We start from the raw sequence: 11,988 nt of genomic DNA, 5'->3' as shown, positions 1-11,988 counted from the left end.
CGGGGGGAGAAGGCCACGCCGGGCCGCCCGGGCTCTCGGGGTTTAAACCGCGTTCGTCTGCCGTATACGGACGCTAGCAAGCCCGGGTCCAAGCACGCGGGGCGTCCACCGCGACACTGAACGGAAGAAAGCGGGTAAAACAACTGGGACCGTGAACGAGCAAGGCGCTCGGCAGGGGCCGTAACGGAGCCCGACGAAGGGCCTGAGCGCAAGTCGCGTGCAGCGTGGCCCTTGCTTAAAGGGAGGTGGGAAATCCGGAGCCATTAAAGCAATCAAGAAATACCGATCTCTTCATGGAAAACAGAGTCCTGGCATAAATGTTCAAGGGCAACGCACGGCAAGAGTACGCAGTGCGTTCTCCCGTCTCCCTGAGACTGTGCCCGACGCAGCGCGATTCTGCCCCGGTAACGCCCATTGCAACAGCTGCACTGAAGGCCGTCTTTCCTGCGTAGTATCTGCAGAGCAGCAGATCCTGCAGAAGCTCACAGCGCATGTTTTGAACTCTCTATTTTGCTTTAATAACGTATGTTACTACACATCGAGCTCAGTTTCCTCCTGTGACAGCAAAGAACACTCCTTGCAACGATATGATACATCAGCCACAGAAATGAGCCTAGGGCATGGAGTGACCTGCTAGGAAAGGGAAGGATTCGTTTTTAAGGCTGCATAAGTGAATGCACCAAAACATTTACATCTGTCGGTGGTATTTACATCCGTCAGTGAGCCTCAGAGTGTGATCCAAACAGCGCTGGGAGTCCTTGGAACCTTTTCAGACTTCCAGAAGGTCAAACTGCTTTCATAATAAGACTGGCCTTTGTTTCCTTTTCCACTCTAGAGGCCACCTGGTACGTGATGACATCATTACTCCAAAAGCAAAGAGAATGTGTACTTGTAACTTTTTGTGTTTAATAAATTTTCCAGATTTAATTTATTTATTTATTTATTTATTTATTTCTAGGAGAGAGAGAGCGTGAGCAGGGGAGGGTCAGAGAGAGAGGGAGTCACAGACTGAAACAGGCTCCAGGCTCCGAGCTGGCAGGCAGCACAGAGCCCGACGCGGGGCTCGAACCCACGAACCGCGAGATCATGACCTAAGCGAAAGTCGGACGCTTAACCGACTAAGCCACCCAGGCGCCCTCAGATTTAATTTCTGATCTAGAAACCAGCAACAGGAATAAGCCAAAAAACAAAAGTCTTTAGGGCCCTCGATAACAAGAATCATGAGACCAAAAAGTGAGAACATCTAATTCTCTATAGCACAATTAATCGAGTCCCCTAAACTCCAGCCATACTGTTTACCTCTCATCAGGACCCCAGAGGGGGCTTTGTACGTTCAGTGCTGCAGCAGAAGAGAAGAAGGAACGAGAAAGAAAAGCAGGAGAGGCCTCAGAACGAGAAGTCTACCTGCTCAGAACAGCTTTCTGTCCCTTCCGCGAGGCTTAGAGACCTGAACTGTGTTGATCTGTAAATCACTGGTTCTGAAAAGTTATCCTTGGCATGAATCACTTACGCACCTTAAATCCTCTTTGCAATGTTGGGCGTTAAATAATAATTGTTCTGGTTTGGGTAGGAAATGTTTTTATTATTTTTCTCTAAGAGGTCACGCTAGGCAGAATTCTAAGAATGGCCCTCAATGGCCCTTGCCCTTGAATAATCCGCACTCCTTTCAGTGTGGGGTAGAACCATGAATCTGATAAGATAATGCACCTGCAATGTGAGATTATCCAGGTGGGCCCAATCTAATCTCAAGATCCTTTTAAAAGCAGAGAATTTTCTCCTGCTGGTAATGGAAGAGAAAGTCAGGGATATTTGAAGAGTGAGAAAGATTTGATACTGCTGGCGGGGGTATGTGCCAAGGACGTGCGTGGGCTCCCATAGCAGTTCAGACCGACTCAGTTGACGGCCAGCAAGAATCGGGGGTTTCAGTCTGTCAGTCACAGGTAACTGAGTTCTGCTAACGACCTAAAAGAGCTCGGAAGTAGATTCTTCCTTGGGGCGTCCAGATAAGAGTTCATCCTGTCCAACACCTTAATTTCTCTCTGTGAAACTCTAAGTGAAACTTCGGAACACACCGAAGCCCACCTGGACTTCTGATCTACAGAAGCGTGAGCTAAATTGTTGTACTTGAAAAAACAGTAATAAAATTAAAAATAAAATGTAATATTATTACATTTTTATTTCATTAATCTATTACATTAAACTGTTATGTTTGTGGTAATTTGCTATGCAGCAATAGGAAATGAGTACAGAGGAAAATAGAATATATTTTGAAATTGAGGTACTAGTCCACATAAGATTGTCCATTAACTATATTTGTGTGTACAACTCAGGGCATTAGTACATTTACATTGTTGTGTAACCATCACCACACCGAGTTCTAAGACGTTTCCCCACTCCAGAAGTAAACTTGTAGCCATTAAGCAATTGCCCCCTCTTCCCTTTCCCCCAACCCCTAGCCAACACGAATGTGCTTTCCGTTTCTATGATATTAGCTATTCTGGATGTTTCATACAAAAAGAATCATACAATACGCAACCTTTTGTATCTGGCTTCTTTCATTTAGCATAATATTTTGAAGTTTCATCAACGTGGTACCAAGTATCAGTACTTCATTTCTTTTTATGGCTGAAACATACCTCATTTTATGTGCATAACACAGTTTTGTTTATCCATTCATCAATCAGTGGACATTTTGGGTTGTTTCCACTTTTTGGCTCTTGTCAGCAGTGCTTCTGTGCGCATGAGTATGCAAGTGTGTTTGAATACCTGTTTTCAATTATTTGGGGTACAAAGGAATGGAATTGCCAGATCACTGTTTAATTCTGTTTCCTATTGGAGGAACTGCTGAACTGTTTTCCACATAGCTGCACCACTTAACATTCCCACCAGTTTCTCAGCCTCCTTGCCAACACTGGTTTCTTCTTCTTTCCTTCTTTTACTGCCACTTCTTCTTTTCTCCTTCTTCTTCTTCGAAATACCTGACTTAAGGAGTGTGAAGTGGTAGCCCGTTATGGTTTTCATTTGCATTTCCCTGATGACTAATGCTCAACAGGAGCACCTTTGCACCTATTTGTTAGCCATTCATAAATACCTTTTTTGGAGAAATGTCCATTCAAGCCATTCAAGTCTTTTGCCCACTTTTGATTGGATATCCAGTTTGTCTTTTTGTTGTTGGGTTGTAAGAACTCTTCATATATTCTGTATATTAGACCCTGATCGGATATATGATATACAAATATTTTTGCCTATTTTGTAGGTGTAAATAAACTGGTGAGGGACATTTTTTCTCTGTTAATAGATAAAAGCATGTGGGGATGTGTGTTTTTAAAAAAAAATTATATGCTTTTGAATCTTGCTTTCCTCAGGAATAATTTGTAGAAAAACTCTATTGTGATAAGGTTAAGCCCCATTATGCGGGTGCACTGTAATTTATTCAGCTATTCCCTATTTATGACCATTGACTCTGTTTCTAGTTTTTTGTTCACTGTTAACAATGCTGCAGTTAACATCCATGTACAATATATGTCTATGTATTGTTTGCTTCATATTTATGGGATTTATTTCCAGAGTGGGAGAGCTGGGTCAGAGTATACGCATTTTTTATTTTAATAGGTATTGTTCAGTTTTTTTCCATAAACCAGCGACATATAAGAGTATTCCTTTCTCATGCATCGTTGCCAACAATAGATGTAATCAAGTTAAAAAAATATTTTCTAGTCTGATAGGTGGAAAATAAATGGTTCCTATCTGGTAATGGTTTTGTCTTCTCCAGCGTCTGGAGATATTTTTGATTGTCGTACCTGTTGATCATGGTGGGGGGAGGTGCTACTAGATTCTAGTGGGCAGAGCCAGGGATTCTACTAAACATCCTATAATAATCAAGGCACACCCCCCCCAACAAATAGTCATCCAGCCTAGAATACCAACAGTGCCAAGGTTAAAAAACCCTGGTATAAAGAGATACCTCCTCTTATCTTCAGTTTGAAAACCTTTATGGGTGAGTTTGAACATCTTTCCATATATCCATAAATTACCTATTCTTGTCCTTTGCTCATTCTTCTTTTTAAAAAATTTTTTGAATTTAATGTTTATTTACTTTTGAGAGAGAGAGAGCAAGCACGAGCGGGGGAAGGTCAGAGAGAGAGAGGGAAACAGAATCCGAAGCAGCTCCAGGCCCTGAGCTGTCAGCACAGAATCCAACGCGGGGCTCGAACTCACCAACTGTGAGATCATGACCTGAGCCGGAGGCACCCAATTTGCTTATTTTTCTTTTGGTTGTTTATCCCTCTCTTATCAATTAATAAGAGCCTTTTATATTTTATAAACCCTGTAGTTGTCCTTTCATCGAAAATATTTTTAAGAATATACTTTTTATTGACTTGTTTATAGTTATCTTTTGCCAAATAGTAAAATCTTACTGAAGAACATAATAAAACAAGGTCTAAACAAATGGTAAGACATACTGTGTCCTTAGGAAAACATCATAAAAATGTCTCTTTCTTTTTTTTTTTTTTTAAATATTTATTTCTAAGAGAGAGAGAGAGACAGCGTGAGCAGGGGAGGGTCAGAGAGAGAGGGAGTCACAGACTCCGAAACAGGCTCCAGGCTCCAAGCTGGCAGTCAGCACAGAGCCCGACGCGGGGCTCGAACCCACGAACCGCGAGATCATGACCTAAGCGAAAGTCGGACGCTCAACCGACTAAGCCACCCAGGCGCCCCAAAAATGTCTCTTTCATAGGGCACCTGGGTGGCTCAGTTGGTTGGGCATCTGACTTTGGCTCAGGTCATGATCTCATGGTTTGTGAGTTCAAGCCCTGCATCAGGCTCTGTGCCCAGAGCCTGCTTCAGATTCTGTGTCTTCCTCTCTGCCCCTCTCCAGCTCATGCTCTGTCTCTCTCTGCCTCAAAAATAAATAAACATTAAAAAAATTTTTAATGTCCCTTTCTGTAAAATTAAATTACAATTTTAATGCAGTTCCAATTGGAGTCTAAACAATATCCAAATAAGATTCCAAAATTATCTTAAAGTTAAACGTACAAGAATGGCCAATAAAATTTTACAAAGAAAGACTAGCAAGGGTATTCTTATGTCACCAGATATCAGAACACACTTTAAAGGTGCTGGAATAGGGGCACCTGAGTGGCTCAGTCAGTTAAGCGTCCAACGCAGGTCATGATCTCATGATTCGTGGGTTCGAGCCCCATGTCGGGCTCTGTGCTGACAGCTCAGAGCCTGGAGCCTGTTTCAGATTCTGTGTCTCCCTCTCTCTCTGACCCTCCCCTGTTCATGCTGCCTCTCTCTCTCTGTCTCTCAGAAATAAATAAAACATTAAAAATAGTTTTAAATAAAAAAATAATAAAGGTGCTGGAATAAAGAAGATTTGGTAATCTTATTGGAATAGCCAACTATGTAAGTGAAACAGACGAGAGAATCCAGAGATAGGCCTCACTACCTATGAATATTTAATAAATGACAACTGTTTTGTTCAGTTAAATGACAAAAAGTTTTGGAGCTTCTGGGTGACTAAGTCAGTTAAGGGTCTAACCTTCGGCTCAGGTCATGGTCTCAGGGTTCTGTCAGCACAGAGCCTGAAACCTGCTTCGGATTCTGTGTCTCCCTCTCTCTACCCCTTGCCTGCTCACTCTGTCTCTCTCTGTCTCTCTCTCTCAAAAGTAAAGAAACATTAAAAAAATTTTAAAAAATTTTTGGGTGCTTTTTGAATAAAGCTGGAACATGTTATTTCTGACTTTGGCTAACCCCTTCGGTCTCATTCTCTATTCCTTGCCCATAGACTACAAGTTGCTCACCAATTTCTCAAGGGGCTGCTCAGAAATCTTATCTCTTCTACCACTACGACCTTACTCTGAGCTAGCACACTAGAAGTAGACTTCACATGGCCCAGGGTTCAGGGTGTGCCCTTTGGAAGGTCCCAAGAGGTTATGGAGTTAGCCAGAGACACACTGGGAGCAGACAGTCGCTGAGCCATTGGGAGGTAGCAGTGTGGGATGTCCTGTCTGTGACTCAGCTATGGAGCCTCCTCATGTCACACAGAATTAACTTCGTCGGAGTCCAGAACAGACTAGATTATTTCACCAAGCCAAATGGTGAAATAATTTATTTTCCACAGATCTTCCTTTACATATGTCCCAATAAACCTATCGTCAGTTGAAAATATTTAACGCCTAACCTACCAAACATCATAGCTTAGCCTAGCCTATCTTAAGCAGGCTTAGAACACTTACATTAGTCTACACTTGGGCAAAATCATCTAACACAAAGCCTGTTTTATAATAAAGTGTTGAGTATCTCATGTAATTTCTTGAACACTGTACTGGAGATGACAAAAAGAATAGCCATGTGGGTACAGCGCGGTTGTCTGCCCATATTTTAGCCTCATGATCACAAGGCTGAGTGGGAGCCGTGCCTCGTTTCCTCTGACCAGCTTCATGAGTGAGGATCATCCCATGTATGGCTAGCTGGGAGAAGATCCAAATTCAAACTTTAAAGTATACTTTCTACTGAATGTGTGTACCTTTTGTACCATTGTGAAGCCAAAAAACTTTTAAGTCCAACCATCAGAAGCTGGGGACTATCTATACTTTATCCTCTTTAAAGAATGCATAACTTGTTAGAAAAATGTTTGAAGTCCTGTTTTATAAACATGTGGAACTTCTTATGGCCACCTCCAAAAAGAGCACTCATAGTCACAAGGCCAATGAGTCATAAGTTAGGAAATCCTGAATGAACTGAAATAAGGGTGTGTTCATTGCTCTTATCTAATATTCATTTGGGGCACATAATTCACCCAACAAATAGATCAAATACATCATGAGATTCTCATAGCCACAGAGTCAGGCCATAACTACTCAAATGTTTCTCAATTGTCACTCTCCTCCCTTCTTCTCAACCATGGAAAAACACATGCAAACATATAATCACACACTCATTTCCTCTCCTCTCATTTGGTTATGTATTCTCCATGGGATTTAGTGATGTACTTTAAATACTTCCCAGTAGAAAAATAAAGGTTCAAAACATTTGATGTCTTGAAGTCCACCCAGGGAGAAGCAATTACGAAGGAAATGCCCTTCTCAGCTCTTCATCTGAATACTGAGTCGGGACCTCCTGTCCAGGCTCTAATAACCCAAACTCCTACATGCTGTTCAACTTTCCTCGCCTCCCTATTCTGAGGGTGAGAGTTCCTGGCTGGAATACATCCTAACCAAGAGGAGATTTTCAGATTTTGATGAGGTATTTAGGTACTGGGGGCTGTCTACTCAAGACACATTTACTAGTGCTAAGTCCTTGTCACATCCTGGCTGGTAAATGACTTCTGAGGGTTTTACACATGACTTCTCTCCTGCAAACTGTGGGCTTTTTGTGATCAGAAATGCAGCATGGTCTTTATTTGGGTATCCTCTGTGTCTATCTGTCATTTTGAACGTGGGTGTGATACAATAAATGTTTCTTGGTAGACATGTTTCCCACACATCATGATTTACACTTCCAACCTTCATTAATCCTTTTAAAACCACTTATTAATGAGTACTGTGACATCATACTTAGCTGTAGTGAAGTATTCTATGCTTATAGCCCAGTTCTTCCTTTTTCTTTCTGTTTCCCCGACTTTATCCAGTAGCATGTTCACGGTGCAGATGAGGGTAGACACAAGGTTGGGCCTGATTCTTCTGGAGCCCTGGGGGCACCGCACACCATGCACTAGAGATGGGAGGGAGCACAGGGGGCCGTGGTAGCCCCAGCATAAGCCTATCATACCAGGGGGGAGGTGGTGAATGCATGGGTCCCCTTAGCCCAGGCCCACAATGGGAGAGGCTAACACTAGGCTGAGGTTGAGGGGTTGGGGTGGGGAACACTAAGGGTCTGCTCCAGAGGGGCCAAGTGGCCAAGTTCTGACCCAGGGCACAAGCCTACAGGGTGGACTGGGAGACACTCTGGATGTGGAACTGTGCCACTCCCCCTTTTCCTCTCTGGTGAAAGGAGGGCTCTAGGCTGAGCCAGGCAGCTACCCTGTCCTGTCCCATCCCATCCTGGGCCAATCAGAATGGCCTCGATGTCTGCTTGAAGATGAAGCCTTGATATGCCAGTGTCTTCATGATGTTGGCAATGTTGTAGTCATCTATGCTGCTGTGGGACTGGCCTATGTGTTGCAGGCAGGGGCCCTGGTTCATGTCCAGAAATCCACTCCTGGGCCAGCAGCCCATGGTGAAGCTGTAAGCCTTTCTCAGGTTAATCCACTACTTGAAGTAATTTGCCACTGGCAAACCCAAGTAAGTATAGCACTGGCCTGGGACATTCAAGTCTCAGTCTCCACAGGTGATGAAAATTGACTTGATGTTTGGATCTAAGAGGCTTTCTTTTGCCATCCACTCATCAACCCTCGCCAGCATTTGCTGCAGGCTTGGCTGACCTTCCACCATGGCTTGAATAATCCTGGTGAGCTGTGTACAGAAGGGAGAAAGCTGTAGATGGACTACAGGCTGGACCTACATGGGAAAGGTAGACTCAGTGTCTATGGTCCAACCATTTAGCTTCAGGATGGGGAACTTGATGATTTCCTGAGGATGAACCTGTGGCTTGTCACATTCGACCTCAAAGTCCGGCAAGTAAAAAGTAATGCTATCTCTGGGGAGGGAAGGACACCATTGTCGCTGTGGATGCACCAAAGCCATGAGGCCACTAGTTTTTTAGTAGATATGGAGCAGAACTCTAGAACACCATGGGGAGAAGATAAGTGGGAGCCCAGTACTTTTCTTGCTTTGGAAAGTAAATGCAAAGAAAATCGAGCTGCTCCAGTCTATAAAGGTGCATTGAACATCCAGAAACATCTAAAACTCTGCACACTCTGCCCCTGACCAGTGAGATTCAGTTCTTCTATTTTGATGAAAAGATCTTCTGATGAAATCAACTTTAGAGTGTGTTAAGACCTAAGAGACTCTTAAATACTGAGAACAAACTGAGGGTTGATGGGGGAGGGAGGGAGAAGGGAAAGTGGGTGGTGGGCATTGCGGAGGGCACTGTTGGGATGAACACAGGGTGTTGTATGGAAACCAATTTGACAGTAAATTATATTTTTTAAAAAAAGGAAGAAAAAAATAGTGTGTTAAGAATTACAGGGTGAGAAAGACCTATCACTGTAGTAGTGTATGAATATCCTTTAAGGAAAACATTCATGCTTTTGCCTATAACTCATGCAAATTTACATCTTTATTTATAGATATATAGATATATACTGGTAGTTGCAGGACTATTTTGCCACAACATATAGATAGATAGATAGATAGATAGATAGATAGATCTATATAGATATAGAGACATATGTTTATTTATCTTGAGAGAGAGAGCATGAGCAGGGGAGAAGCAGAGAGAATCCCAAGCAGGTTCCAGCTGTCAGGATAGAGCCAGTCCCACGAACCATGAGATCGCGATCTAAGCTGAAACCCGAGTCAGATGCTTAACTGACTGACATTGAGGTGCTTCCAAATTTATATTTCTAATCTCACTTTCTCTAGCCCTCCACCTGTGTTCCAGGGCAGATTGTCCTGCTTTGAAATGCAGATTACATTTTCGAATTTAGCTTTTGTTTATTTTTATTTATTTTGTTAGAAGTTGGAGTGTACTTATGAACAGAGAAGAAAAGGACAGAAGAGATTCAGATGTTTGTTTTTAATTTTGTCTGATACAATTTTTATCCAAAAAAAAAAAAAAACCCAAACCCATCCATTTAAAATGTATAGTTAAGGGGCACCTGGGTGGCTCAGTCAGTTAAGCCTCCGACTTTGGCTCAGGTCACGGTTTCCCGGTTAGTGAGTTCAAGTCCCGCAACGGGCTCTGTACTGACAGCTCAGAGCCTGGAGGTGCTTCTGATTCTGTGTCTCCCTCTCTCTCTGACCCTCCCCTGCTCATACTGTCTCTCTCTCTGTCTCTCTGCCCCCCCCCACACACAATGTGTCTCTCTTTCAAAAATAAACATTGACGAGTTTTAAAAATAAAATGTATAGTTCATTAAGTTGTGGCAAAATAGTCCTATAACTACCAGTAACTGCCCAGGAGGTTTTGAAACAGGCCTCTGGGGCTGGGGGGCTGCTGGGGTCCAGAGCTGGAGTGGAAGTTTTGGATTCAGAAAGAAGAGGCTATCCCCCGCACCTCCGTGAGGGAAGCAGGTAAGGTGAGTGGAAACGTAGGAAACGCGCCCTGAGTGGAGGTGGGTGTGACCTCGGCAGCGTTTCCTGCCGTTGACGCCCTGCGCGGCTGGCAGCTGGACGCTGAGGAGAAGGTGAGCGAGAATGACGCGCCTCCACGGCGCACCGGAAGTTCACGGCCGCTCGCCAGAGAGAGACCGCTGTGCAGGCGCAAGATGGCGGCCCCGCGGGGCGCGTGAGCTCGGCGCGCCGGCTCGGCTCGTGCGGCCGGGCCCCTCCGACACTGCACGGAGGGCACGACGCACAAGAGCGTTCGGAGGGTCTGGGAGCAACGTTGGAGAAGGAAGCGAAGCCAGGAGGGAGCCCGTGGAAGATGGAGGAGGGAGAGGTGCAGGCCGAGGGAACTGGGGGCCCCGGGAATCTCGGGGTGCTGGGCTCTGATGTGCGGGACCCACAGAGCGGGCGCAGGCTGGCTGGGCTTCACACTGCCCGCGTGGACTCGCCAGGAGAGACGAGGAGGTTCCAGCCATGCTCCCGCCCAGAGGCCGGTGAACTGGAGCAGAAGACGACGGGGTCTGTTAACACTGGACAGAAAACGCGAAGAAAGGGTCATGTAGACAAACGCTGGGCTTGTAAGAAAGCACTGCCCGTGTCTCCCTGGGATGGGTGTTTACCGACCGTCTGTTGTACACCGTCCGGCCCATCAGCAAGTCCGTTGGCTTAAAACCTGTCCGAAGCTCCAACCACTCTGGGCAGCTGCACTGAACTACCCGCTTACGTGGCGTCTGCGGTTGCATCTGACGGCTTCCTGGGACCGTCCTTGCGCCGTTATTGTATACAGCAGGCGGAAGGGTGCTTCTCAACCTAGCCCGGGTCGTAACTCTNCCCCCCCCCCCCTCCAGGGCTTTCTAGAGCTACAGTGCCACCCCTCAAGCCCTCACCTCTTCCCACCCACCGTGGTGTCCCGTGTCCCCTTCTACCCATCTCACCACCTGCCCTCCCTCGCCCCCTTCCCCCTTGCTCAGTCAGCTTCAGCCTCCTGAGTCTCCTTGCTGTTCCTGGGTCGCCCCTGAGGCGCGAGTCTTATTGCAGGATATTTGCACTCACTGGTCTCTCTGCCTGCCAGGTTTTTCGCCTCCTCACCCCACCTCCTCTGGTCTTTGCTTAAATGGTCCCTTTCTAAGGCCTTCCTCACCATCCTATTTAATACTCACCTCCCTTCCACCAACGCCTTGTTCCCGCCTCTGATTTATTTTTGCCTTAGGACCTAATGTCTGACATCCTGTATGGGTTCCTTGTTGTTCCTTGTCTTTCTTTTTCAAGTTGAGGGTAAATTATGCCCTGAGATGACCGATTTTGTCTGCTTTTGTCCTCTTCAGTACTCATAAAGGTGATTGGTACTTACAAAATAATCCATAGTGAAATGACTGAAGAGATATTCGTGACTGTAAGGTGAAATTTTAATTGAATACAAGCTTCAATACGGAGAAAAAGGAGCAAGAGACCCGATGAAAAGGTCATTTGCTCTGGAAAGAGGAAAGAGAAAATGGAAAAAGAAGAAAGAAAATTAATAAGCTACTAATGTTTTCTAACAGATCCTTATTAGTTCAAAGTCTGGGCCAGATCAAAGGTCAGAGACAGAACATAAAGGGATACAATAAGGATTTAAGGAATCAACTGAAAGCCTAATACTCCAAGTAGATACTTTAGGAAAAGTCTGCAACTGAATTTAACAACCCCCTACACCCACACAGATTTTGATTGTAAGAAACTGTAGAACATCACTAGAAAGAGTGTTTTTTAAAGGGTGGCATTAGGTTTAGGTAGG

General features: G+C 44.7%; 1 pseudogene; it reads right to left on the bottom strand.

Moving 5' to 3' along the window:
* Window positions 1-8,057: 8,057 nt before the first annotated feature.
* Window positions 8,058-10,957, bottom strand: LOC144229676 (ERI1 exoribonuclease 3 pseudogene; annotated as a pseudogene).
* Window positions 10,958-11,988: the final 1,031 nt, after the last annotated feature.

The sequence above is a fragment of the Crocuta crocuta genome, unplaced genomic scaffold, assembly GCF_008692635.1.
Source record: "Crocuta crocuta isolate KB4526 unplaced genomic scaffold, BGI_CrCroc_1.0 scaffold243, whole genome shotgun sequence".
NCBI lineage: Eukaryota > Metazoa > Chordata > Mammalia > Carnivora > Hyaenidae > Crocuta > Crocuta crocuta.
Note: the sequence above shows the minus strand (reverse complement) of the source record. Positions and strands in the feature narration are given on the sequence as shown.